We start from the raw sequence: 7,152 nt of genomic DNA on the forward strand, positions 1-7,152 counted from the left end.
CAGCCATTTCAATACAAGTAATTCTTAAAGGAGCAATCCAAAATGGTGTTCCCACGAAACTACTGGCCGGACTCACAAAACTAGCTGATCCGAAATCATCAATCTTTACGCCACCAGAGTCCGTAAGTAAAATATTAGCTGCTTTGATGTCTCGATGAATTCTTTTCTCAGAGTGCAAGTAGTCAAAACCAGTTAGTACTTCCTGAACGATACAGGCGATTTCATCTTCTCGACGTGGTTTTTGTGTACTTCTTAAACATCTGCAAGTGAGCCAATGAAGTATTCCATGATTAACCATGGAGTTTGCTCTTTCATGAAGCATCCTTTAGGCAATACACAGTTTTTGTGTGCAACGTGAGAAAGAAATTTTATCTCTTTAACGACGTCACTCCACTCTTCTTCTGACTTCTTACGTTTAATGTCAACCTCTAGTTCTTTGATAGCTACGACCTCACTTGTTATACGATTCCGAGCATAGTAAAGTGCTCCAAAGCTGCCGCAACTAATTTGGCGAAATTCAGTAAATACAGTCGTTGGATTTTCATGACTGAAATATTTTGACAACTTAGAGTCTTTAAAAACAGTTGTTCTGAGAGACTTAGGCATCGAGTTCTCATTCGTTGAGAAACCGGCAATATTCTTGCCTGATGTCAGCCAAACTTCAGACCTTTAGTGACCCACCTTGGTGGTGGATAAAAGGAAAAACAAGCACAAAGTTTATAATGATGTAAGAACTATGATGATTATTAAGATCCAGTTGGTTTAGATGGACTTATTTGGCGAGCAAATGAACAGATATTCATGGACTATCGGCGATTGCCGAAGCAGTTAGTTGTAATTGATTGGAAGTCAAACAGTGAGCGAGTTGATAATTTCCCCTTGGGCTAAGAAAACAGAACTAAGGTGTTTTTGATAGACAGGTTAGTCGAACCGACGTTCCTACGGAAGTCGATCCTAGGGGGAAGCTAACGTAACAGCTTAGACTGACTGGTTAAGAGTTCACCTCAAACAACTAAGCATATGTCAAAACAGCATAGTTCAAGTATTCATTCACTTCCTTATTTTGTATAGTCGTTGTATTTCCTATTATCATATATTGAATGTTGAGAGGCTTTGTTTGTCTCAACAGATAATCCCACACGCCACTGTGACTGCGCGAAGATCTAAATAAAGACCTATTCACTACTTGTCTGGTTTCTTCTACCACTAGCACGAGGTTTACCTAGAGACACGAAAAGGTAACATTCAAAAGGGACCACGCCTGCAAGTCCTGGCCATGCCATACTATCAACTCGAATTAACCCAATTCCTTGTTCCCACGTTCTTCATAGTTGGGTTATTCTCCGCGTTATACGATGTACATCTATTTCAACCATTGTCTCGTGTTCACTTTGATGATTGTTTTATTAGTGTCCAGTGCCACTACATATACCCTATGGTTTTTAAGGAAGGTTAAACCCTTTTTGTTTGTGGTGATAACGGCACTTTAGTTATATATTCTGATGGATAACAAAGTAAACAATGGCAAACCCTTTAGGTTACATTTTAAACACTTCATTTAGATGAGTGAACAAGTTCAAAGTGTGAGTAAAACGAGTATGCCTAGAACACGGTGAGGACAATAATGTTCAATATGACAGTTATAATTGATTTAAATACTTTTAATTCCTGTTGTGACAGTTCTGACCAAAAGGATGTTGATTCTTTTACGGGGGATAATATGCATCGAATGCAATCAAAAGTAACCCTTTCTCAAAACTTACGACAGTAAACCTAGGGACCGGAGTAACGACCTATTTTCTACTGCCTCATAAAGACAGCCTTCTAATGTCAATTACAAAAATTCCCTTTCCGATCACAGACCACACTTGCCTTCTTTACCAGTTATTGCTACCTGCACTAGATTTAATGACCATTTATTTCCCCTGCGGAAACCAAAACACATCACTACAAAGTAGCCTTCTTTTATAATTCCTTCTAACTGAGTGCCATTTGCATCTTAGTTGCAACGATGAAAAATATTCTCTGAACCACTGCTTCCGGGGTACTCCTCCCCTGGTACCTTCTCTGTCCACATCAACAGCTCGTCCGATGTTTTCTCCTCGGGGTCGTTCTGGTCTTCCGTAGCAGGAGCCAGGTGATGATTGTTAACGATACGTTCAGCTTCCATCGTGAAAATTCCAAGCCATCCATCATCTTAGAACTGTTATTTCACGAAGGCATTTGAGCCTTGTGAGCAGCATGCATCATGTCCTCTCAAAAGTCTCTCCAGTGATAAGCAGCCGAAGGAGTGAATGCCAGCAAGTCAGTATGTATGCTCCCCTGTGCCCAGTCTGGAAAACACTCCTCTTATTCATGCTCAGCTGCCACCAAATTTGATCCACATAAATGTTTACTTCTCTTGAATAACCTCTTCAACCGATAAATGTCGTTTTTGCCATAATAAATGAGTCGGAAGTAAGACTGAATACCATCTAGTGCAAAACTTAAAATCTCAGACAAGCAAATACACATCAGTGGCATAATCATGAAGCATACTAAGCATATCTTCAGCCTCCACCCTCGTGAGCGTTTGTCTCAACAAACAGGAGTTCATTGTTAATCCACAGTAGCCATATTTTTTAGCAGTCTTGTCTTCAGGGCAGAGAAATACTATCTAAGGTTTCCTTGCGGCGATAATGATTGGCAGAGGCACCATGGCTAGTCAATTTAGGTGTTCAACGCAGGTCGGAGTGACCACTCGCTCTGTTGTATTCTTGACTAACTCGGGTTCCAACCCAAGGCTCACGCAACTGCACCGTGTCAAGTCATGTGTGTGCATGTGTAAAAGTATTGCAGCAGTCCTCAGGCTTATGTAGGCATATGCATAGAGTGTATGTATGTTGTCGTAAGAAGAAAACGTCAGCTGAAATATTGCCTGCCCTATGTTTAATAAAATCAGCTATCTAGTCTGTGAGGTCGAAGACAATAAAAAGATATGTAAGAAAATACTAAGGAGATGCGGCCAAAATCCCCCCTTAGTGAATAATTATGTTTATGTGTGTGTGAGGACGGTTCTGTTGCAGCAGCTAAAAATTCATAGGGCATTTATGAAGAATTACCATCCCAGTGGGAATGGTTTGCGTCCAATAATCCCCTATACTGAGACAATGACACGAAATAAGAGTTCACTCAACTCCGCAAAAGTGATGACAATAAAAACAAACAATAATAATCTTGACGAAAAGAGAGCCGGTTGGTATTCAAACATTGCGTTTTACTTACTAAATTTAAAACACAATTCCGAACGTTCACTCCTTTTAAACCACTTCCATTTGCATAATTCTGTATTCATACAATGCCGTGCTTTGTCTTGTTTTATTTACTCTGATGGAATATACTTGCTTAGTAACCTTTTAAAAGAGAATGAGTCTAAGTATTTATACCTTAATTATTCCATCGCAAACGATTAAACTTCACTGACCATGGACATTGTCTGTCCCGCTTCTTTTACTCTTTCTCTCTTTTTTTCAGCACTCATATGGCATACTATCGAAAACACATATGTAACACATAACTTCGTCCTGCATCATCACTTATGCCACCAGGAATTATCTGAGGTCACTACCAAGAAGCATGAAATAGTACGTTAAAGCGGATGTGTACGACTGACTGCTTTGGAATTTAGTTCTGTAGTGGCGTTGGACGCTCATCACACAATCATCAAAACCGAAAACGAGACAACTGAGAAAATAGATATCCAAAATTTAACGCGGAGAATAACCCAACGATGGAGAAGACGAGAAGAAATAATTCGTTTAATTCGAATTCATCGGATGGCATGTTTCGGCCTTGCAGGCGTGGTCACTCTTGAGTGTTGTTTTAAACCATTTATTCATATTAAATATATTGTTGTATATCTAGCCTAAGTGTGTTCTTCATCATATATTGATGATTGTTACGATGCGATGAAATGGTATATATAATAATGTGACCTCCACGTAAGATCTTATAGATTAGGCAGTTACATTATGACAAATCTACAATTTTAGGATTAAGTCTATTACTAGAGCGATACTAATAACGAAGTAGATCATAATCTTTACAGTTCCACTTACTTTCGACCACCAACTGCTTGTCGCAATGCAATCCCCACAAAGTGTGCCAACTCTCATACTGAACAACAGAGTTGTATTAGTAATGTGGTGGACGAGGACACAATTGTGGACGATCGAATGTATTTGTACACAAAAATGCAGGACGTCTTAGTACAATCTGAGAACCATAAAGTAGATACTTCATTTGCAAAATGTTAACCAATTGTCTCAAACTTGACTTTTCCTTCCGCTTCTGAATATAAAAATCACCCTTCAGAATTGTGGATAAAGATAAATGATCATCATAGACACCCAATTTAGTAAAATTAGAACTACAGCGTTTGCCATCACTAGTAGCAAAATAAACAGTAATTCTACAGACCGATCGAATGTGTCCCATTTGACCACACTTAAGCATTTGGCATGACAAAAGACACATGAATTACGTAAGTAAACTACAGGGTGAACATTTATCAAAAATTTGATCACCTCTGAAGCCTGCTTTGCAATCCTGTGTTCGCTTTTCACATTTCTACGGGTAGGGACCATTGTCAAAAAAATGCGAGCTTGAACGACCCTGAGAATGCAGTTTATCAAGACGACTAATCAAAGTAATAAAAGTTTGCAATGACTGAAAATCAAGCTCATTCACGGCCTTATAGTTATAACATTCTGTTTTAATACATAAGGATGAACCTTTGGGTTTCTAAATATATTCCATTCTGAAGTTTTGAATATTAATCAACTGGTCACGCAGTTACACGTGCAGTTGATCACCAAAATTAATCTCGAAGGCTTGTTTCTGCAATTCAAGGATCAATTTTCTATTTTGATGGTTGTTCTAATGAAGAAGTTTATGAAATTTTTATTTTCACGGCACCCAAATCTAGTACATTTCGCATGATTTCTTAGTAATTGTTTGGGAGCTGTGTGGGGAGGTGAAATAGGTTTAAGAAATTATAGGAATGGAGACCGAGGAGGAAGCAGTGTCTTTTTACAAAAAACTAATAATATATATGTCTGTTCTTTTATTTGTAAATCTCATGACAGTGGAACTAGTGAGGTCATAAGCCACGAACTCACTTTCAAAGTTTGTTCATTTTAATTCGGTGTCATCTATCGTACCTTAATCTTCCTATTTGAATATTTCACTCAGACATACAATTAAAGCAATAGGTGAGTGATATTGTAAGATTTCCATGCCCTTGATGTTAGTTGGGTACATATATCCACTGTAATACCTGGAAATTCTTTTCACTCTGACGAACCAGGCTTTAGTAGAGCATGTATCTGGATCCGCACCTCTGAGTTAAAACCAAAGATCTTCGTTGGACCGAGTAGTTACTCAAGTAACCGAAGACATCGACTATCTAAATGTTCTCCCTCCGTTAGCTAACAACGATTATACCGTTTCTTCGTTCACATTTAGGACTTATAACATTGTGTGGAGAGAGAAGAGAATAATCTTTTAGACAAGGTCCAAGGAAAAACCTTTCTAGTTTGGCAAATTTCATTGCATGAGAGGATTTGATAGTGAAGAAAAATAATAATTTTCCGGTATGTGTAATTTTCATCGATCAAAGCAGAACATTTGAAAAGGCCCCTTACCTGGGCCTTAAGTTAAAACCGGGAAGTTTTAGAGCACAGTAGAAAATTACAAACTAGATAAATGACTTTCTCATTGAAAGGAGGCAAAAGATATGGGTAAACGGAGCCTTACAAATATGAGAATCCGTTAAAAATGAAGTCATCAGAAGTAAAATCCTTGGTCCTCTTCCTTGATGTTTCGTGTAAATGAAATACCAACTACACGGACACTCTGAATATCACAGTTGGTGGTGATTGTACCATTTACATGAAGAGGGTATTCTTGTCGACCAGCTTCATTTCATTCATATCCACTAACATTTCGTAAGCGCTGAGAAACTCTGCTCCGAGAACGGATTGTTTGATCTGAGGTGTTACGTCCAAGTTTTTGCTCGTTCTCGTCATTGAATTACGGTATATCGATCTATTCGCAACTTACGGACCCAAATTAACAATAGGACCAAACTCCAACTTAGGTACTAAAGTATATTCGCAATTTACAAATAGTCGACCCAAATGTCGTTCTTCAATTCTGAAGGTTCCCGGAGCAAGAACTTCCAAATACCAAACCAAAGACAAAGAGAAACCCAAATGTCCTAAAATAATGATATAAATAAACAAATTCAGAAGTTGAGTAAAACAAATACATCGAAAAACACTGTGAAATCAAGAATATTTAATATAAAGGTTATAATCAGCCAAATTTCTCCAGCTCTCCCGTAACACTGGGCTCACTAGATAAATGTGATGGACCGAAATTTATGTTAATTCGAAAATGACACTAAAGTTGTTAGGTCCAAAAGTAAAAGTTGTAATATATCAATTATAATTTATAACCACAAACAAAAGTTATGGGGTGTTGCTTTAATCGGGAAGCTTTGGCGTGTTCAAGCTGCATTTGGTACCATAATCCACAATTATAGGTAATTGCTGTGACTCCAGTGATCTAGCCAGATGTAGTACATAATGGAAATTGAGCTGTAGTCTATACATGTAGATAGTAGATATTTTAGAGCTCATGTATCATGACCACAGACAATTGAGAACGAGAGACGCGTGTGTAGCAGTGTATTTACGAGCGGTTAGCAGAGTGCGTCATTCCATGAGGAGTTCAAAACGGAAACGGAAGAATTCAGGGTCATGCAACTTTAAACAACTTTTACGAACAGTTGTGGTTCATGTAAAAGCTATGAGAATTAACAAAATAAATGTAAACAATGTCGAAATCGATTTACAAAATAAGTTTGTCGTGCCTATCTCCACAAAAGTACTGTGACGATCTATATAATTATACAATAAGTAAGACGGTACTGCACAAAGCAATGGATTATAAAGGTTTGGGAGTCATAGTAACTAACAACCTAAGAACTACAAGTAATTGTAAATCTGTCGCTAACAAATGCCTTGGGATCCTATAGGCTATTTGTGAGTCATTACGTCGCTTGGACGCAGTGATGTCTAAGCTACTATGCACGACGTCTGTGAGGCC

The sequence above is a fragment of the Schistosoma haematobium genome, chromosome 2, assembly GCF_000699445.3.
Source record: "Schistosoma haematobium chromosome 2, whole genome shotgun sequence".
Lineage (NCBI taxonomy): Eukaryota > Metazoa > Platyhelminthes > Trematoda > Strigeidida > Schistosomatidae > Schistosoma > Schistosoma haematobium.